The following is a 23344-nucleotide window of genomic DNA, read 5'->3' as shown; positions in this document are numbered from 1 at the left end:
CCGTGATAACAAGGAACCTAAAGCAGAGAAAACTCAATCTGGGTGATTGCTTTCCCCAGTTTTCCATTGTTCAAAATGTTTCATTTACCAAAATAGGCTTCAGTAATGTCACTGTGTGACACTGATTTTAATATGCAATTTAATCTGTTCTGTATTTCAAAGAGTGGTACTCTGAGATACAGTGAGGCTGCCCAGTTGAATCTGTAGAAAATGGGCATATTTGCTTAATCAATGAATATTTCTCAAATAATCAAGTTTATTAAATTTTTGTTAGCAATTCTAAATATGAAAATGGTTTTAGATTTATGATTGTAAATGGAAAATTATAAGAAGATTTGACTGGTAAATAATTTTAAACTCTTTAGGTTACCTTTCTATTTCCTAAATAACCTTGGATATTTAGAATATTTATTATGTGAGAATGCTTGAAAGTTTAAATGGCAAAGTAAACATTTGAAAATCTTAGTGGTAATATGTTGAAACATTTAAATTATAAGGCCTAATGAGATTAAATGCACACATCTATTGACTAAATAAATGTTTATTAAATTTATAAAGACTGCTAAAATTTCTAAAGAAATTTTGTATGTTGAAAATATATTTGCCCTATTTGGTAGGTACTTGAACAGTTGGACAAAACTGAATATAGTGTCCTTATCATTGTAGGCTAGAATGTATAAGAAGTTATAGCAAATTAAGTTTATAAATGAGAACAATTGTTTGAATTCAGATTAACTCAAATTGAATCCTAATCCAAAACCTCTGTGAAAGCATCTGTTCTTATTATATGCTAAAAGGTAATAAACTTATAAGCAGAAAAGTAAGACTTTTAAGTTGAGCCTAAAAGTTCGAAGAATATTCTGATTTTATAATGTCAATATGGCAATATCCATTTAAAGCTTACATAAAAAAAAAAAACAGCCCTTTCTAGGGAAAGGAAAAAAAAGGAAGAACAAATAGGAAATTCCCAACTGTGATATTGAATTATCACCAGTAACAACCAAACTTATTTTTCAGCAATCAAGAAATAATGTTTTTACTGAACAAAAGGGATTTGTCACTTTAAAGTGCACACTATAGGCCAGTTGAGGAAGGACACAGATCATGCACCACTTGTTATTCTTTGTCACTGGTTCCAAAGCCACATGGGGTCTGCAGCCCACCTTGTGTTCACAACTTACCTGTAGGAAACCACAAAACACCTTTTGGCCCTAGGCAGATGCACAATGGTTCTGAATATGGTTCCTTCTTGGAATTCAGCCACCATTAAGACATTCTAGAAATGCCAGTTCTGGAAGAATGTTTAACAATTGTCACACTTATTCTCCTCTTTTTTTTCAAATGAAAAGCCCCTTTCCTGGAAAGGAGGCATGGTTAGGTTTGATCCCTGGGACGGATGCCAAATCTCCATTCAGAACATCAAGTCAGAGGATGCTTCCAGCAGGGTTACTCAACCCTTCCCTACTGTTAATTCATTAGGTCTCATTTTACAATATTTGTCAATTTTTATAGTGACAAACTTCAATGAAATATTTTGCTAGTAGAGCAGAATAGCACTAGGGTACCATGAAACAAAGTATACAGACAGGAGATATTTTCAGGGAACCATACATGTATAGAATCTACTTTCCTCCATAATTTTCTATTTTCAAATGATACTGAGCTTGTACTATCCAATATTATGGCATGCAGATCTTTAAAGAGGCCTATTATTTTATTTTCCTTTTCTGTTCTGCCCATTTTCAAAATGTATCCAAATGGACTACGATGGCACTTTACAACAGCTAGAATTGGTATTTTCAGCAGCCTGCATGATAGAATAGGATAGGAATCCTAAAGTAAGAACTAACCATTTTTTAGTCTTGCTGTGAAAAAATGGGGGAAAAAAAACCACAGGACATTCTCCACTCTCTACTTAGCATGAAACCACATAGTGCCATCTATTGGCTATTTGCTTGTATGTGCCATACAAGCAGAATTCCTAACAAAGGCCATTTGATACTGAGATAAGGGAGAAGCAAGCTCTGTCCTTTGTGTCTGAGATTTCCTTTGTCCCTGACACTCCCTGTCACATGCCTGCCTCCTAAAATTCAGAGGTGACAAGTCTTTCTTCAAGAATAAAGCTCTCCCATTTCTAGGAGGACTTGGTGTTCCTTTTCTTTCAAAGAAGCACATATAACCAAAGATGCTTTGTATTTGGCTTGACTTTCAACAAACGACATTTCTAAACAAAGATCAAGTTCAACTCCTTCATGCTCTTTTCCCACTCCTGTTCTTTCCAATAAAGACATTAACTAGAAGGTTGCCAATGAATCAAGGCAAGTACAGAGAGACTTTGAATCTTTCAATGGAGCTCCATAGAAGGAAGAAAACATAATTGAGCACGAAGCATGCCATTTCTTTCTACTCACTGGCTTCATGCTGCAATTTGTTATGGCATTAGGGCGATTGATTTTTGTAAACTCAGCTGAGATGATAAAGCTGAATTTTTAACTGTCCTGTTGTTTCTATTGATGAGTATGTATGAAATATATGTATATTTTAAATGTAATATAAATACACATGAAACAGTCACTTTAGGGGTTTCTTTCCTTATCGAATGAAGTGAAATGACGAAAAAGACTGAACTGCCTAATCAGATTCCCCATTCCTAAGAAGCTCAAATGTCATCACTATAGCAACGTGTCAGCCCAGGTCTGCCCTCATCTCTTCCCTCAGACTTGTCATTGCTAATGAATTAATGTGGCAAACACAAGAAAAACAGCTAGCTTGGGGCAGTGAGGAAGAGTCTCAAGGCTGAAGCCATTCTTGTATCCTCCTCTCCTAGATTTTTGTTTTCTTCTCCAAATCTAATTAGCTTCTGAGTCCTTGCTTCATACAATAGGTTTCACTCACTTGTTCCTTCATTGTCAGACGATACCAAGCTGTAGAGCTCTTTGTTCTGGGAGATGACAGTGATGATTTGCACTTCGAATCCCAGAACTGGGCAAACTTCAGAAGGGATGCAAAACAGAGGTGAGTTTAGTGCCTGCACTAGGGGACTAATTTTCAACCATATTTAAAAAGGTATGCAGAAGATTCTCTTGTCATTGGAAGATCACACATGGACCACTACCAGACAGCTTTTTGATGGAACATTTCAATGCTAGTGTTTATGCAGGAAGCCAATTAATTTGAAATCCCAGGAGAAATGTCCCTTTCATCAATTATATGTCTGATATTCCCTTTCCTTATGAGAGGAAAATTAATCTGCAAAGCTTTATCCTAATTAACAATTTCTATCTAGGATTCTGAGGTTTTTTAAAACATTCTTTTAATTTATTCTTTGTGTCTTTCACATCATGCATCTCCATCCCATTCATTTCCCTGTCCCTTCGTAATTACCCTTTGCCTTTGCAATCCCCCCACAAATAAAATAAAATTTAGGAGAAAAAAAGGAAAATCAATCTTGTCATGGATGCTGTAGTGTTTCACAGCAAGTCACACAGTAAACCCCTTTATCCAAATATCTTTACTTGCAAATGTTCATTGCAAAGAGTCATTGGTCAGGTTGGAGGCCTCTGGTTTCTTCTACACTACAGATGTTAGGCCCTCACTGGGACTTCTTGAATATCCTGTTTTTGCCCTGTGTTGTGGAAAGCCTTCAAATTTGGGTCTGTATGACCTGCCCCTTCACATGCTCCAAAAGATCACAGATGGTTCTGAGGCTGGGTAGTCACAGGGTTGGTCCTTATTACCAGGGTGAACTTTCCTGCATTGCCCTGGCTAGTTCACCCCTTGCAGCAATGAACAAGGAGTGGGGCCAGTTCTCCTGCTTTCATGTCCTCAGGGTTGGTTCTTCCACACCTACACCTGCAAGGCCAGCTCTATTGCATTGCCCATGCCTGTTGTAGGGGCCACTCTCCCAGTGCTGAGGCTGATGAGGGGCAGGGACAGCTTTCCAGCTCTTATGGCCTTAGGGCCAGCTCTCCCATCTGCCTCAGACATTGATGGAAGTGGGGGCATCACTCCTCTGCCCGTGCCACCACCTGACAGGTGAGTAATGTGGACAGCTCTTCCATGCTCACAACTTCAGGGCTGGCTCACACACACCTCTGCCAATGGGGTTGGCCCTAGTTTGCTGTCCAGAGGAGGTGCAGGGCCTGCTCTCCCTAGTGTTGCATCTGGTGAGGGCAGGTGCAGCTCTCCAGCTCTTCCAGGTGATCCAGGATGGATTCTCAACACTGATATAGTGGTTTACACTTTGCAACTCTGATGTCCTTATCTAGCACTGTGTTCACGTGGTACATTGATATTAATGCGGGCAAAACACCTTACACATAAAATACTAAAACAAACAAATAAAAAAGGGGGGATTTATCTTATCTTTGGTGATTTGGCAGAGCTATTGTGTATGCGTGTGCATGTACATGTGCATGTGTGTTCTTTGAATATGGACATTTCTTATTTCTCAGTCATTTCGTTCTAACCAATACAGAGAAGAGCAGCTTTAATGACTTTCTTTTACTGATGTTGTGATTCTATCAATTAAGCATCTGAGTATATTGTTTGATCTCCTTATCTTATGGTATTTTAGTTAACTGATGCTCCCAAATACCATTCACTAGAACTGAAGTGAATCCATATGTCCCTAAATCTGAAGGTATGTAGTTAAATTTGGTTTTCAAGTCACATTTTGTCTTGCTTAAACACTGGATTTCATTGGTGAGTATTAGTTAACTGTGTTGCTTTATTAGAAATTTCTTATGAAATCAAGGATAGGGCGTGCCATCCACCATGTGCTCATCCATTCAAGTTGTTTTATTCCCAGAGGGAATAAGTCTAGAATCCTCTAAGATTCTAGTTATTGATCTTTCCAATTAATATTTTTATTTTTTACCTTTATGTATTTAAAATCAAATTACTGAGACAAAAGAGCAATGTACTTACAAACATTTTGAAAAACCTTAATTAATCTATGAGTCATGACAAGTTAATTAAAAACCAAAATGAAAACTATCTGATAAAAATGATTCCTCTTAGTGGAAGCAGATAATTGTACATAAAGCATATCTTCATTAATATGCATATTATAAATACCTTAGTTAAAACTATCATCACAATCAAATATCTGAGTTTTAGATAAAATAACAAAAAGTTTAAATTATATTTTATTGGTGTTGTAGGTATATTTCAGGTTTGTTTAAATTGGTGTACTAACAACTCACCATAATTGAAAAGATAATAATAGAGATTTGTATAATAAGAAGGAAAAAGCCTCAACTATTGAAGAGAATGAAAGTTTTTTTTCTTTCTCTCCATTTTTTTATTTAAATTAGAAACAAGATTATTATACATGTCAATCTCAGTTCCATCTGCATCCCCTCCTTTCCCATCCCCCCCCAACTAACACCTACCTATTCCATACCCAATCTGCTTCCCAGGGAGGGTGAGGCCTTCCATGGGGGGGCTCTTCAGAGTCTGTCATATCCTTTGGGATAGGGCCTAGGCCCACCCCCTTATGGCTAGGCTCAGGAAGTGTCCATCTATGTGGAATGGGCTCCCGAAGTCTATTCCTATGCTAGGGATAAGTACTGATCCACTACAAAAGGTCCCATAGATTTCCGAGGTCTCCTCACTGACACCCACGTTCATGGGGTCTGGATCAGTCCCATGCTGGTTTCCCAGCTATCAATCTGGGGACCAAGACCTCTCCCTAGTTCAAGTCAGCTGTTTCTGTGGGTTTCACCAACCTGGAGACCTAAATTTTTAAGTTCTTATCTCAAGCTCAGAACTCTCACACATACCCAGAAATCACTGCTTTCCTGGTGAGTTCTTCTGGAGTCCCTGGAGTAGTTTTGATGTTAGCAAAACCATGTTGGAGACAACTATGGTCTCTATTTTAAATGTTTTGATAAATTGAACAAGAAAAAATAAGTTTTAATGAATTTGAATTCTAAATACTCAAAGTAATAAATAGAATCTAGTAAAACTTTGAAAAATTAATCACAAACCCAGTATGATTTATTTTAGAAATACCAGTGAAGAGGAGTAGACTGGAGGTTGGTGAAGGCAAGGGGGTGGGAGGAGGGGTATGAGGGAGAGTTGTGGTTGGAATGTAAAATGAAAGAAAAAACAAAAAAATGAAAAAAAGAAATATATGAATGGCTCAGTAGCCAGGTAGCCAAATAGTATAGCATTGTACATCCTACTAAGAAAACAACACAAATACTTTAATACAAAACAGATAGTTGATATTAATAATTAAGAAGCTTCTTTTTTCAGTAGACAGAAACCCTTACAGAAAGCCATGGCTGATCAAATGCAGAGAATAACTGACTATGTGGTGCCCACCTTCAATTGATACAACTATAACTCAACCTTTACACTTATGGGTCAGGATATGTCACTGAAGAGGGCGTGGAACGACTGTAAGAAGACATCTGGTATGAGTGTCACAGAGATAGGACAAAGGGGCTACACCAATGAAGTCTCAATATGATAGCCTAAGCAAGACCTGCATAATGCCAACAGTACTTGACATGTCAACATGAATGGCAAAAATCTCTCAGGGCCTGTCTTAGGGTTCTATTGCTGCGATGAAGCACCATGATCAAAAACCAAGTTGGGGAAGAAAGGGTTTACTTGGCCTGCACTTCCATATTGATGGTTATCACTGAAGGAAATCAGGAACTCAAACAGGGCAGTATCCTTGAGGCAGGAGAGGACACAGGAACCATAGATGGGTGCTGGGTACTGGCTTGCTTCTCATGGCTTGCACAGCTTTCTTTCTTTCTTTTTTAAAAAATTTTATTGACTCTTTGGGAGTTTCGCATCATACATTCTGCCCACCTCCAGGTACCCCTATATCCTTCCCTAACCCCTGCTGTGACCACCAAAAAAGAAAAACAAAGTATGCATGCAATCAAGCAAACCAAAGCAAAAACAACAAAAATCCTTTTGCTACTTCTTTCCTGTCTCTCCATCACCTCTTCATTTGCCCTGGTGGCACTGGGGGCTTTTGTGTGTCATAGAGTATACCCCTTTGTCCCACCAGCTTTACTAGCAAATGTTCATTGCAATGAATCACTGGTCTGGTTCAAGGCCTCTGGTTTCTGGTACACCATCATCACTGGATCCTCACCAGAACCTCTAGGGTATCCGGTGGCCACCTTGAATCTTAGAGATTCTGCAGGTATCCTTCCTTTTACTAGCTCCAGCAGGTCCTAGATAGGGTAGATGCTAGGGTGAACCAACCCAAGGTCTGGCTGTGGGCCAAGATACCTGGATGGTAGCAGAGCTGGTCTGTCTGGGCCTTTGGGGCTACCCGTCTCAGGTGAGGGGGTGGAGTTAGCTACCCTAGTGCATGCTCTCAGGATCAGTTCAGCCTTGCCTGTGGTGAGGGGTGGGGCCATGTCTCCTAAGTGCTGGGGCCAAAGCTCTTGCTGTAGTGTCCAGCGGGAGGCAAGGCCAGCTATCTCAGGGCTGGCTCAGGATAGCACTCTGATTTCATCTCACAAGATTCCTAAGGCCTCCTGAGGTGACACTAACCACAGGCATCAATACGGATCCCAGCTACAGCTGAACCATGGGCCCAGACATGGCCCTTGTCAGCAACTTGGGCCTTGATGACATCCTTGCTCTGGGTAGAAGGAATAGCCACTCAGGTGAGAATGGTTCTGGTGGTTGCATGGCTGCTGAACACCACCAAAGCCTCAGGTTGTGGCCCAACCCTAGGCCTCTATGTGACCTTTGGTGGCAGTGCAGGACTGAGACTTCAGGTCAGACCCCAGCCACGGTAGGACCACACCTCCTACATGGTCCTCAGCAGCAGCTGAGTCTGGATATCACCACTGCTCTAGAAGCAGTAGGGCGCTCAGACACCAACCTGGCCCAAGATGTTGGATGTTTACACAGCCTTTGATGGTAATAGAAGCATGGAACATCAGTACAGATCCTGCCTACAGTAAGGCCATGGACCCTGATATGGCCCTCAGCTGCAGCTAGGGATGTTACCATACATTGTGTAGCAGGCAGGGCATTAAGTTCTACATTCATCCTGGCCCTCAGACACCAACCTGGACTCAGATGGCTGACCTTGGCATCCTCATGGTGCTCAGTGGCAAGAGGAGTCACATACACCAATCCAGACCCTGGCCCCCATAGTGCCACAGACCCAGACATGGCCTTCTGCAGAAGCCTGGGTCTGGATTCCACCATGGCCTGGGGTGGCAGCACAGGCCACCCATAGGTCCTGGGATTCTGTGTGAGCCCTAGTGGCAACCTGGGCCGCAGACATCATCAAAGACCCCAGGTGCAGCTAGGCCAAAGACCCAGACATGGCCTCAGGCAGCAGCCCAGTCTGGTCACATCCTAACTCCAAATGGTAGCCTCAGCCACTCAGATCAGGATGGCTCTATCAGCCTGCTTTCTTATAGAATTCAGGACCACCAGTCCAGAGATGGCACCACCCACCATTGACTGAGCCCCCACCATTGATCACTGTGAAAATGCCTTACAGTTAGATCTTGTGAAGGCATTTTCTCAACTGTGGCTCCTTCCTCTGATGACTCTAGCTTGTGTAAAGTTGACACACAAAACTAGCCACTCCTGGATGAAGAATTATAAGAAACTCATGGCTGTTAAGTGAGAGAGATTCAGTTGTCTTCAGGGAAAAGACTCCTGAGAGCCCAAATGGTCAGCACTAAACATATGCTTATAAGTCACACTAAATGGATTCTTGAGGTTATGTTTAATCTTGTGTGTGTGTGTGTGTGCATATCAATAATAATGAATAACAAGCCATCAAATTGAGAAGGAGTAGGGGGCATGGAAGAGTTGGAGAGGGTAAATGGTGTCAATAAAGTATTCACATATCAAATTCTCAAAAATTAGAAACTTTTAAAAAGTATATGAAAATAATGCTACTAAAAATAAAGACTAGATATCACCCATTAATGTGTCATCACATGAGCACTCATCTAGAACTGGAAGCCTACAAGGATGCTCTAGAAGAGGGAGGGCTGCCCAGTACAACTTTCTATGATGAGGGAAATAGTCTTCATCTGTGTTGTTCCATACAGCCATACACTGACTACATATACTGACCACATAAAGCAGGAGAGCACTTGACATGTAGCTGGTGCATCTGTAGAAGTGGATTTTTTAAAAAGATTTATTTATTTATGATGTATACAGTGTTCTGTCTGCATGGATGCCTGCAGGCCAGAAGAGGGCAGAAGATCTCATTACAGATGGTTGTGAGCCACAATGTGGTTGCTGGGAATTGAACTCAGGACCTCTGGAAGAGCAGGCAGTGCTCTTAACCTCTGAGCCATCTCTCCATCACCCAGAAGTGGATCTTAAATCTTATTCATCTAAATTTAAAAAGTCACTTATGGTATTGGGGAATTGGCTCAGCAGCTAAAAGCATTATTTCTTTTTGAAATTTTGAATAAATATAAATTGTACAGATCACTGGAGTTCAGTGAAACATTTCAATATATACATTCAAGGTGCACTGATGAAATCCAGTCTCCCTTTATTCATCTTCTACCTACCACCAACCTCTAGTAATCATCGATCTACAAGCAGATCAGATTTTAGTTTTTATTTTCCTCTTCTGGCAATGTGCCTAAAGAAATGGGATCAGTATGCCAGAGAGAGCAGCATGCCCATGCCTATCACAATGCTATATTCACATCAGTGGAGACTTGGGATCAACCTGGGTTCCCGAGGCTAGATGCGTGTGAATAAACGTGATATAGATGTGAGAGAAATATTCCTAAAATAACTAATACTTCAAAACAGGCTATAACTTTTCAAGTATTTCACAAAATTCTACCTAAAATACCCAAAAGGTGTCACATTTTGAAAGCCAGTCCTAGAGTTGTGTAAACGAGAATTTAAAGTAAGTTGTAAGTAAATTAACGGTATCAATGTATGCCAGAAATATTTAAAGTATGGAAATAGCAAGAAGTAATGTTATTCAGGATCACAATCAGAAAAGTTAAAAGCTGTTTTTAGATATCAGAAACAAAAAAATGTGTTAGAGCTTATTAAAGAAGTGATAGCAAAAATCTATTGGAGCATATCATACAGATGTCTTGGAAGGCTCTCTCCTCCTCCTTCTCAGACTAACATAAAGTACTCTCTCCATAAAGGGAAGCAAGGTAATCTGTCTTAGTTCATTTCAACAGGACCACTGTGCTGTGTTGATTACCTATTTTCTACTTCTGGACAAGGAAGCCAAGGTCTGGGGAGATTAAGTAAATTGTCTAAAATGCAATGTTATAATACTCTAGGATTACCTCTTTCTCACAAATCAATTCCCATAACATTAAAACATGTCTGTCTGAATTTATTCCCCTTCATCTTTCTTGCCTGCATGCGCCTGTCTTTATTTCCTGTATTTCTGGGTCTATTTAATACACCTTGTTTGGCATCACAGAAGGCATGAAGACATAAACTCTTAGTAACTGTTGCAAAAATAATTCAGAGTCTGCAGTTGATATGGACTATATCATGGCAAAGAATGGAAGCTGAGCTGACTATGGTCATCTGGAACAGGAAGCATGTGCCACATTAAACACAAATAAGAATAAACACATAGGGCTGGAGAAATGGCTCAGAGGTTAAAAGCACGGTCTGTTCTTTCAGATGTCCTGAGTTCCATTTCCAGCAACCACATGGTGGCTCAAAATCATCTATAATGAGATCCGATGCCTTCTTTTGGCCTGCAGGCATGCATGCAGATAGAACACTGTATATATAACATATAAATAAATCTGTACAAAAAGAATAAAAACATAAAACTCCAGAGTTTTTATCAATGCACACATGGGAACCCACGTCTATAAATGACCACTGGTACTTGGGAAGAGTTATCTTGGAAAGCTAAATGCAAATTCTAATTAAGATTGACTTTTTCAAGAGTTTTGGAGTCATTTTCAAAGTTCCTTCATAGCAATTTTATAAGTAATAAGAAATGCAGTCTTATTGACTGTGAGAAAATAATGGAAAATGGAAAATACAGTTCATCAGGAATACTTTCTAAAATTAATTTACTTTTGATACTCTGGGAGAACAGTTATAATTTGAACAAAATATAGGCGTAATACAAGGATTTTGTAAAATACTGGAGGGTTTCTGAGCACTGTCAAGGGTGTTACAGAGGAGTGTATTTGGCCCTTATTCTTCAATCTATTTTACATTTAGATAGTATTTGTTTTCCTTGCTAAAGAAGCATAACTGAAGTTCCTTTTTGTTTGCTGGGGTGGGAGACTCTTCCTCTTGCTCTGCAATAGATCATTTTGTACTAAGAAGCAAATAACATGATGAAAAATGAGGGGAGGCAGTGTCTGAATGGAATTGGATGGTGGCACAGGAGGAAAGGATAAAGTGGAAAAGAGACAAGCAAAGGTAGAAAGACAGAGAGAGAGAAAGATCAAGGTTTGACTGAAGTCACCAGGCATTCGAAAAGTTAGAGAATGAGGATTACAGAGGGCACATATGAGAATTAATTTTGTATGATAAATGAAGACACAAAAGGTGCTAATTTGGAGTCTAGTGATATCTCAGTCAATACAATGCTTGTTTAGCGTATGATGCTCTGTTGGGGCATGCCTGTAGTTGCAGCCCTCAGGAAGTAGAGGCAGAAAATAAAAGGAAGGTGGAAATTGGATGAGGAAGAATGAGAAAGGGAGATTAGAAAGAAAGGTAAAGAATCTGGATTGAAAAACATCCCTTTAATAAATATTTTGTGTTCATACTGAACACAAAAATTATATAGCCTAAATTAGTTTTTGTCTTTTCAAAGTATTGGAGAAAGAGGGAAAGGAGGCAAGGAGACAGTTGGTATGGATAGATTTTTATATTCTGATCAAGTGTAATGTTCATGAATTGCTATGGTTGAATTATTTCCATATGTCACATTGAGAACCTTAATGATGGAAACATAGCATCAAACACCATAGAATTATGCAGACATTAGGAAAACCCTTGTGTCTGGCAGAGATGTTGCACATTTGTGACCCCCTGTCAAGGGATTGTAACAGGTACTGTTCTACAAAGCTAGTGTTGCCTTATTTAAGACGGGCAATCCCATGAGTTTTATGTTGTGAGAAACAAGACAGAAGGATGTCAACAAGTATATTCAGGTTCACTGAAAGCCAGGTAGTTTCAAGAAGAATGACAGCTCTTTCACTTTAATCGATGACAGCTTCAAGGATCCTTAAACCTCGGGTTCCTAAAGGAACAAATCATTTCAACTAATAATGGAGGATGTCTGTTCTGCTTTGGAGCTTAATACGAAGTAGGAGAGCTGGTGAGAGAGAAGATGTACCTCCCTGTAGTAGCTGCCCAAATTACTGAAATGCATGAAGGCGTGCTTTCATTCCATCTCCACCAGAAGGAAGAAGACATTTTAACAGGCTTGATCCACAAAACCTAACAAAATGTCATTTCACACACTGCTGAATCACAGTGACAAATCACACTCGCAGAGTGCTTTGTCCTTTTCTTCATGCACTTCTGCTGTTCTTGGTCATATTATAGGAAGGATAGGCAATTTCTAAAACTGAAATCACAAAAGTTCTTAATGGTCAGCTGATCAGCCTCATAGCATGTAACACAAATTACTTACAGAATTCAGACCGAGCTTAGAAGTTTAAATGTCTACTGCAGTAGACATGATGTCAGAAGACAGGAACACAGAAGCAAAGTCACCACAACATTGAGCATGGGTGAACACTGGGATTGTGAAACATAAAGCAATAGAGTTGGGAAACACAATCAGAAATGTGGCCAACTAGATGACTAGGAGGGAAGGCGGGAAGGCAGGAAGGCAAATTCAAATGGTATTTTGGGGGCATTCACGTTAGGAAAAACAAAGGGCCCAAATCAGGGCCATGATAATGAAAGTGAAGAGACTGTAATTTGATGAAAAGGTTACTGCATGACCTAGAAAACTCTCTGTGTTAAATAGGAATGATAAATAGACACAGAAGTTTGCTTGAAGCTTCCAGTTTTTATTGGCTGGATAGATGATGGAGCACTGCTGAGATAAGAGGTATAGGGAGGAATGGTTTGGGGTATAGTAGGCAGAATAGTGGTCCTCAATGATGTCCATGTTTATTTTATTTTTTTCTTTTTAGATGGGGTCTCACTATATAGATCTGTCTTGGAACTCACTCTACACTAGGCTGCCCTCAAACTCACAGAGATCTGCTTGCCTCTGCCTCCTGAGTACTGGGATTGAAGGTGTGCACCACTATGCCTGGTATGATGTCTATGTTCTAATCCCTGAAAAATTGTGACTGTACTATTTAAGGAGACCAGAATGTGCCACCTCAAAACATGACTGTACAAGACAAGAATATGCCATGCTAAATGTCCCTTTTGTGTGAAAATTCCTTTGAAATGAATACTTTGAGAAGCATCATATATAGGGGAAGCTTTGAAAAGAAGGTAAGTTGCCATTTTGTAAGAAAAACTTCTGTTTTGTAAGGGAAATTACTACTTGTAAGAATGACTGCCTTCATATCAGGGAAGGAAAATTTGCTAATTCACAAGGAACAATTATATGTCAGAACATATTAATGGAGAAGTCACCAATAATTATATTTCTTCCTTCCTTCACCTCCCTTCAAACCCTCCCACATGCTCCACCCAGATCTCCTTCAAATTAATGACCTCTTTTTTTCCACTAATTATTATTGCATGCATATATGTGCATCCATTATACATCTATAATATACACATACACATATACATATTGATAAATATACCCTGATAAGTTTCTACAGTGTTACTTGTTTGTATGTTTTTGGCGCTGACTATATGGTATTGGATGTGCTGTCCCCTATGGAAAACTTTTTCTCTCACTCTCAGCATTCTTCCATTGCTTATGGTTCTTTGGGTAGGGTGGAGGCCCTGTGGACTTTCTTGTCCACTTTGGCATATCTATTATTAGTATTGTCTTTGTTTAGCTCAGATTTGGGCAGTCGCATTGATGAGACTTTATGGGTATAATACCAGCTCTCAATAAACTCCAACCACATATTAGTTTCTGAATATATGAATTTTAGAGAATATAAGAATTAAATAATTCATTTCCGATCTTTTAAAAAGCATAAAGAGGAAGGCATACATCTGAAAATAAAATCTGCTTTTTTGCATCATGGGAATAGGTTCAGACTCCTAGAAAAATAACACTTGTAATATATATGTATATATATATATGTATATATAGTATATATATGTATAGATATATGTATACATATATATATATAGTATATATATGTATACATATATCTATATCTATATCTATATCTATATATAGATATATATGCACAGAACCCTGAAGGCTTATTCTTAGGATGATCACTCCATGATACTGTTCGTGGGTTTAAATCTCATAGAGCTGTATGACTTCTGAACAAGAAAGGAAAATATCAACTTTCACTTAGTGATCTGAGACTATTTCCTACAACCTCTCTAGTATATCATAACACTGATTCATATTACTGAGGTTCTACAATGTTCTGTAAGGTCTGTCAAATCCAATGGTAAACTAACCAGATTTTTTTTGTAGATTTAAAATTGTTCCCACTTAATGACTTCCAATACTAAAGTGCATATTTAAATGAGGACAGTAATCTTTGGGGTAATTGATGATTTGAGACCTAAGACAAGCTAATAAGATTTATCAGGATAATAAGTTGTTCTTGTAGGTGTGATTTTGCATATATAAAACAAAAATACATTTCCCAAACACCAGGAGATCATGTTGCTTCAAAAAGCTCTCAAAGTGTTTCAAAAAGTCTGGACTACTCCTTATTTGCAATTCATACAATGCCTTTCCCACTACTTTGAGTGGGTAGAATATTACTTGTCTGTTCTACTTCTAATGCCCATCTCACATACAATCTGAGTATGAGTCACTCATCCAGTAGGATGTCTTTCTGATATGTATAATTATGTATATCTCTTAAACAAAGATCCATTAAGAGCCTAGAGAAAAATCACACAGGTGACTGGAGCACATATTAGGGAACCCAAAAGGGTTTGAATGTGTGCCTCACTATAAAGTAATTTAGGTGCTTGTGTATTTCCTATTTTGGTGACACCCATTGCCACCATTCCAGTTGCTCAGGACTGAAACTCAATAGCATCATTAAATCTCTTTTCCTCATATGCACATCCAATTAGCTGCCAATCTTGTTGACTCTATGATCTCAATGTACTTGGCATCTGAACTTTCCTGTCTACCACAGTTACTGCTTTCTGTGTGGATTTGTCATGGCCTTGGAATTGATTTCTTTAGTTGGGAAGCATGCCATCTCCACTGCTACTTTATTTATCTTTTTATAATCTGACTTTATCATTGTTTTTCAACATGACTCAAATGCCATGAGAAACTGCTATCACAAACAGCCTGAAGTGCAAGGTTTTTAAGTTGATATTCAAACTACAGTGTGGTCTATAGACCAAGGCTGTCTATGAACCTCTTAGTAAGATTGATGGTGGGGAGATATAAAGAAATAAAGAATGAAGGGCTTGGATGGAGAGCTCCGTAGGAAAAGCACCTGCCTCACAAGTGTTAAGGTTTGAGTTCGAATCCCCAGAACCTATAGAAAGTGGCACTCGAAAGAGATTGCAGATGGTAGCAGAAAAGACCCTGAAGGTCAAAGGCCAGCTAGCCTGTGTACATAGAGAAAAACAGGAGAGACTGTCTTAAATAAGGTAGAACTCAAGGACCAACACCCATGTTTCCTATCTGATTACCACATATTCACTGTAACAAATGGGAACCCTATGTACATGCAATCTGAACCAAACACACACACATAGATATTACATACAAACACATAGAATTTAAACATTTAGGAATGCCCCTTAGGCATTCTTTTCTTTTTTCTTCAACTTTTTCTGATGGTAGTTATTTATATCTAAATATATGCAAATGGAATTTACTAGCTTTAAAATTTGTACTGTTTAAATAATTTTAGGCATTTTTTGTCCTAATCTTTTTACTGCTGAATGTATGTATATATTGGTCTATAATAAAATTGAAGCATTAGAGTACAAATCACTTGTAAAGCTACTGACAATGAAGTCCCTGGCCTGACAGCATGGGCATCACTTGCAAGCTTGCTAGAAAAGCAGAACTTAAGGATGCATCCCAGACCTACTGATGAAGAATTTCCAGGAATGTGTCCTAGCAACTGGTGTTTTAACATACCTCCAGGTAGATGCAAAATGTGAAAAGTAATGAACAGTAATTTTTCTACCATTCTCTCTACCACAGTATCTCCCTGCTGGTGCCTATTAAGCACTTAACATGTGTCTAGTGTCGCTGAAGGATTGAATTTTTTGTTTTTTTTTAAAATATGAATCTAACCAGATACATATTGTTATTGGTTTCCGTATTGAATAGCACAGGTCTGGTCTTAGTACTAAATCCTTAAGTGGAGAGCTACAGTGTAATATTTGTGCTATGTTTTAACCTTTTCAGTTCCTCTAGCCCCAGAACCCTCACAGCAAAATACCAAATGATACCCATCTTTAAATGTAAGTCTATTTCTCTGTTTTCCCAGACCTCCAGGATATTCCTTATTTTAATTTGTTTGCCTCCTTATTTTCCTTTTTAGCATCTTCCAGTTTGTTTGCTTGTTTTAATAGAATGCATTGCCCTCTTCTTTGTACCTAAATCACTTAGGGGTAGTTTCACCTTCTCCCTGATAGAGACCTGTTGATTTAACCATCTTTCTATGACTAGGCAGTACACTAATTGGTACTTTGCAAATGGGAAACACTCAACAACCACTTAATTGAATTAAACTTACAGGAAACCAGAGAGAAAAGTCCTCAACACCAACAATACATCTTAGTATTCTTAGAAGTTGAGACAGATCAGAATGTTAACATACACAATTTAGTTTAGAATAGGAAAAATGTTAAGGCTATGGTGAAACATTTGTCACAGGATCAAAACACATTGTTACAAAAATAAACCCACTGCCTGCCTCATCATTTCTTCAGCAGCAGGAAAGCATTTTCCTTTGGCAATTCTCTACCCCCATCAGAACTGTTCCTTAACTAAATGCGAGATTAAAAACAGACTTGTAGCCTTTTTTTTTTTTTTGATGGCACGCCTCCTGGCAGAAGCATATTTTTGCTTTATATAACAGAGCTCTCCATTAATTTCACACAAGATTTTAGACCTTTGAATGAATCATTATTGTGGGGAAAAGCATGCTCGTTTTTTAGAGAAAAGGTGAGAGGAAAAAATGCAACTTACTCTGCTTTATTTCAGAGTTCTATATTTGATCCTGTTTTTACATAGCTATAAAATTAAAATACATGAAATTAACCACACAAAACCAAACACTAAAGTGGTTTATAAGTATATTCAACCATCAGTGTAGCAAACCTCATTAGACTTTTATTGGGATTACATACTCACACTGACTCACAAATACAGCTTCCAAAACTCGTACTTGACAATGACGCCACACAAAAGTCATTAGGAAATGTGTTATTTTTCAAAAACGGGCAATGGTACCATTCACATTAGATTTGAAAAACTGAATGTAAAACCCCATTGACAATTTGTTGTGTGCCTTTCATTATGAGAACTCAGCAACTAATCCTAGTGCCAACTCCTCTGAGGATTTGTATTTTCAAGAATTTTACATTGACTGACAGTGCAATAATGAAAAAGGATCATGAATCCAGAAGTGCCAAAGGTCCACATATGACACATTTGATGTTTGTCTTAATCTGTTCTAAAATGGGTGGAAAAAGTGAAAGACTACTGCAGACAAATAACAACTAATATGCTGTTGTGTCTAAGAAAAAAAGCTATTTATCTTAACAATCTACCATCTATTAGGCTATAATAATAAAAATGAAATATTAAAGTAGAAGAAAAGATGTCATAATATAAAATATAAGATCATAGCTGGATAACACAAAACAAATAGACGTGAACACATAGAAAAAATCTTAAACACCAACCTGTTTCCCTTGAGCAAGGACAAAGATAGTGAGGGTTTGGTGGAGATGGTTTTTTATACAGCAACTCTAAACATCTTGTTAGTTCCAATAATTTGTAACAAGAATATTTCAATGCACTCCTTATAAGCTAATGTAAAATTATGATTGTTTGCAGTACTGGAGAGGGAACTTGAGCCTCAAATATGGTTAGCAATTTCTCATCACTGAACTACTTAGATCTCTGGCCTCAGAGTTAGAATTATTTTAAGAAAGAAAAAAAAACTATTGAAGAAAAGGCATCAGGGGTGGTGGCTTTGGGGCATAATCTTAGCATTCAGAAGCCTGCAGAAGGGGGATTTCCATGAACTGAAGACCATTCTGGATTACATAGAGAATTCCAGGCCAGTCTGGGCTTCAGTGTCTTCAACCAACCAACCAACCAAACCGCCAACCAATCAACCAACAAACACAAGAGGAAACAGAACAATAGAACTGAAAAGAAAGAAGGAAAAGTATTTTTTTCATGATTGAAAAATTTTCAGAAATATACCCATAATTTTTTTTTAAAAAAATATACAAGACCCGAATGAGGACAACACCAGTAAACATGCTAACATGGAATTTGGAAATCTCACAGACCCCACCAAGACAAAGAACTATAGTCAACTAAGGAAGAGATGGGGGTCACCTCTGATAATTTAGATGAGCAAGTAACACTGAACAACTGAACAAGTTGTATTTATATATTTAGAAATATGTATATATACATATATATATGTAACACAATTAAAGGAATAGAGGGCATAAATCTGAGAGAGAGCAAGGGGGTTAAATGGAAAGTGTTAGACGGAGGAAAGGGAAGGTAAAAATGATGTAATTACATTTTAATTTCAAAAATAAAAATAAATCAAAATATTTTAAAGAAAAACAAAATAAAAATTAAGTGGGCTTCATTCATGACATCTGAATACTAATAAAAGATAATGAAGACTTATGCAATACTTTATAGTTTCAAAGTTGCAAAATTACTTACATTTTGCCAGTTGTAATTTGGTGTTAAGATGGGTATCACCATTGTTATTTCACAGATGATCAAACTGAAATTCAGGCACATTCAGCCACTTGGCTAGTATCACCCAGGCTGCTTATGACAAAGCTAGAATTTGAATAAAATTCTTGGTTCCAAAGCTCAGGTGAAATATTCTTTCAACTAAAAAGAGATCCAGCTGACATAAATGGGCTAGCTGAATCTGGATAGAGAATCTACATAATTAATTGCTTTGTAAAATGTGGTTTTCATAATTGAATTTTATATATGTTTTAGTTACTTTTCTCAGTGCTGTGCAGAACACATTACAAAAGCAGCCTAAGGAAGGAGACATTTGTTTTGACTGACATTTGAGCATGGGGAAGTCATTGTAGAAAGATTATGAGATAGCTGGTCATATTGCATCCATAGCTAAGCAGCAGAGAAAGCTGAATGCTAGTGTTCAGCTCACTTAATCCAGTCCAATACACAGCGTTAGGAACAATACCACCCACTTCCTACCTCAGTCAACTAAGTCTAGAAAATTCCTCACAGGTATTCCCAGAGGCTTGTTTCTTAAGCTGGCAATCCACATTAACCATAAGAGTATCTATAGCAGTATTTTTGCAGTCTGAGAGGTCCCAAATAACTTCCCCCAACAATCTTTCTAGTGATTTCTTCTTTAAGTAAAGGAAAAATCAGAGGGAGAATAAGACTTTAATATCCTTGAGGCTCAATCACATCTTCACATTCTATCACATTTAAGGTCTATTCATTGTTCATTCACTTGTATGGATTTGTTGTTATTTTGCTTACTGTGTATGTAGAACTTGTGGTTAAAGGGAATGACGGATCATTCTTGGATTCAGGAAATCTAAAATCTTGGAGAAATGAGTCAAAGGTAGAGTACTATGTGCCAGAAAGCAAAGCAATGCTATCTGCACTAAGGGGCTCCATTCTCAACTGATATCAGCACTACTCTAGTGACCTTCCAGCTGCAATTTGTATTAGTTTCATTCTGTTGCTGTGAGAAAACCCCTGACCAAAAGAAACATAGGATAGGAAGGCTTTATTTCAACTTTTAGTTTCAGGCTACAGCTTCCCATTTCAAGAAAGTCACAAATGCCGGAACTTTAGATGGCTAATTGCACCACATCACAGTCAAGAGTCGAGAGAAAATAGATTTTTCTTTTATAGTAAAATATCTGCCCATTGACTGAAATCTCCCTCTCAGACTGCTGAAGTCCTCAATGAGACTGCTTCATTCTTTTCAACAGACAGCCACAGCACTAGGACTAACATCCCAACTGGCTTCAACACACAGAAGGCATCCATGACCTGAACTCTGCCCCCTTCACCCCAACCTTATTCCCTCTTCCTTTTACATTTTTATTAATTTATTTTGTATATTCCAATCCTAGTTTTCCTCCCTCCTCTCCTCCCCCTACTCCCACTCCCCCCACCCCCACCTTCCATGTGCTCCTTGGAGAGCATAAGGCCTCCCCTAGGAACTATAAGTCTGTCCCATCATCTTGTTGAGGCAGTTATTCTCTCTTCTTTAGATACTATGTTGCCTAGATTTTGTTTTAGCTCAAAGACTTGCCATAGTTTCCTCCCTCTAATGGAAAAAGCTCCTCCCTTGACCTCTGAACCTTTATGGGTCATCTCATCACTTCCATGGACACCCAGGAAAGGCTGTGCCTGACTTCTCACTTCTTTCCACAATCTGCTTCCATTAGCCATTGTCTAGCTCTGTATCTTGCTCTGTATTCCTGAATCCTATTCATCTCTCTGTGTGACTCTATCCTCCTTCTGTCTGGCTTTGCATTGGGCTCAGCCACTGAAAAGTCTCAGGAAGAGCTGCAAGGGTTTCAGGTACCCATGTTTTCTCTTCCTTTCCTACTTGTGTACCATTCTGGGCACAACCTCTTTCCAGCAGCATCAGAACACCAGTTTTCACTAAGTGTCACATTCTGTCCCCCTTTCTCTCCACCATACAGGCAAATCAGCATATTTCCCATGTTCCCTTAATTCTGCCCCCGTCTCTAGAAACAGCTCCTTGATCAGCACATTTTTGCTATAAGCATGAGAAATGAATTTTGTTTCCAGTCATCACTCTGACTTTCATACTCCTTAGTCAACATCACTTGCCCTTCATGTTATTTCCTCCGCAACACCCAATCATTTTCTTTGAATTCTTATCATGTTTATTAAATTTATGTATGAATATTAAAATATTTTGATACTTTAATACTTGTCACCTGACCTGAAAGTGTATCTTCCACAGGGCCTACTGTTGATTTGCTGATGACAAATTTATGGGTTAAAGGATAGAAAACAGTCGCTATTGCAGATAAAATTAAGAGTTATTTCAGGAAATAAATCCTCATTTAAAAAAACAATGGTAAGACTATACTTTCAGGTATCATTTCTATAGTTCTTTACTATCGAGGTTTCTCTGACTGTATAGAATACCTGAGACCATTAGGAGAGGTATCCTGAGCGTGAGGCCCGCTGTAGGTGCTGCTTTCTTGCAGCTGCCTCTTTCCATTGATGGCCAGTCTTCTCTCCCTTTGGGAGAGTGAGAGGGAAGGGAAAAGGAAAAAAGAAAAAAACAAACAAACCAAACAACAAAACCAGTGTTAACCAGGCTCAGTGGCGAATACCTGGAGTCTCAGCACTCTGCTGGCCGAGGCAGGAATACAAAAAGTTTGAGGTCAGAATGGGCTACATAGTTTCACACCAGCCTTGACAACATAGAAAGACTAGGTATTAAACCGAAGCAAGCAAATAAGCAATGCTAATGTGAGGAATTTATAGATGAAAACTACAGTGCACATGCAGGAGAATGATTGAAGGTTTAAAAGATGTGTGAAGATTTAACCTTTGTTCAGTAACTCATTCATGTCATACTCAACAGAGCACTGAAAGGATAGTCATTTTCATTTGAAATCCCATAGGCTAGTGGATAAGACAGAGGCTTACACAGAATGGGGAACATGAGAAACATGATCTGTGGGCACAACTGGGTCAAGAAGACAAGTGCTATTAATGGATGAACTTTATAAGGAACACATTTGGAAGTAAGATCGTATTTCAATTTCATTCAGAAAACACGGGGGTATAACTATAATTTTTGGTTTCCCCCATTAACTCTTCAAATATGAAAGGAAGTCGAATAGGTTGCTTTGAGGTAAGGCTTCTACCCGTATAAAATGCCTAAAGAGGCAAGGACATGAAAATTGCCTGGCTTTTATTACAACACTCTAAATATGTGAGTCTAGATCACAACAGTAGATCAAGCAGTTTCCAAAGTTTTAACTGGAGTTTCTGGGACACTAAAAATTCCTGAGTTCAGGAAGGCATGAGTAACACACCCACTGCCAAGTTTGATATGCTTGTGTGCAGCCCTGGATGGCATGTATGAGTGAGTATTTTTGGTTGTAACTTGACATTAATAATCCACAAGGTGGCAGTTCCATTCACCAACGGGCCTGGAATATTAAGAAATAATATAGCATCACTTTTCATTGAAATATTTATGATATAATATTATAATAGAAAGGAAAATTATTTCAACAAATACTATCATTTTCATGGTTTTGTGAAGGAGTTCCTACAGCTCATGGATGTCACAATAAGCCACAAATCATTCTGATTAGGAACAAATAAACTGGGTTCCTGTCCTTGTTCACTCATTAGACCAGAGGTCAGTAAACTTTTGGGACCTATAGGGCCATACAATAACTTAGATTTTGTGAACCATATGATTTCCCTTGACACAATTCAACATTATTATGGTAAGTGAAAACAGCCACAGATAATATTTAAATTAATGGGTGTGGTCATGACCCAATAGAAGTTTGATTACAAAAGTGTGCTTCAAGCCAGATTTGGCCTATGGGAGGTAGTTTGCCAGGTTTGTTGCAGACTACAGAAAAGGAATGGGTGGGGGATGGGGATGGACTAAAAACCAGAAAGACAGCTTTATAAGAGGTAGTAAAAATAGAACAATTGTGGTAGTACCATAATAGTACCAAAAGGAGAATATTCTATTTATGGTAAGAGCAATCATTAACAAACTCCAGCCAGAACTCATATTATCCATTTTTTTGTTGTTATACCAGGTTTTTCTTACATTTTATCATATTCTTTATTTTAATTAAGAAAATTTATTTATGTAGTTCCCTTTCTGCTAAAAGTCCTATGCAAAAAAATTTCCATTTTGAACAAAATGTATAGATATATATCTCAGCAACAGGAGGCTAATTATTGTAGGGATGAGCCTTGAAAACATTAGGCCTAGTGGAGGAAGCAGAACAGGAAATGACAAATAGT

At 38.3% G+C, this 23344-nt stretch overlaps 1 protein-coding gene and 1 pseudogene across 1 annotated transcript in view; one reads left to right on the top strand and one right to left on the bottom strand.

Moving 5' to 3' along the window:
- Mid1 (midline 1) overlaps positions 1-23344 on the bottom strand; it is a 346136-nt gene that overhangs the window by 291566 nt on the left and 31226 nt on the right. The gene's annotated exons all lie outside the window — the stretch shown is intronic.
- On the top strand, positions 21413-21602 carry LOC113837531 (annotated as a pseudogene).

This window comes from Cricetulus griseus, chromosome X (genome assembly GCF_003668045.3).
Source record: "Cricetulus griseus strain 17A/GY chromosome X, alternate assembly CriGri-PICRH-1.0, whole genome shotgun sequence".
Lineage (NCBI taxonomy): Eukaryota > Metazoa > Chordata > Mammalia > Rodentia > Cricetidae > Cricetulus > Cricetulus griseus.
The sequence above is the reverse complement of the archived record's forward strand: the minus strand, read 5'-3'. Positions and strand labels throughout refer to the sequence as shown.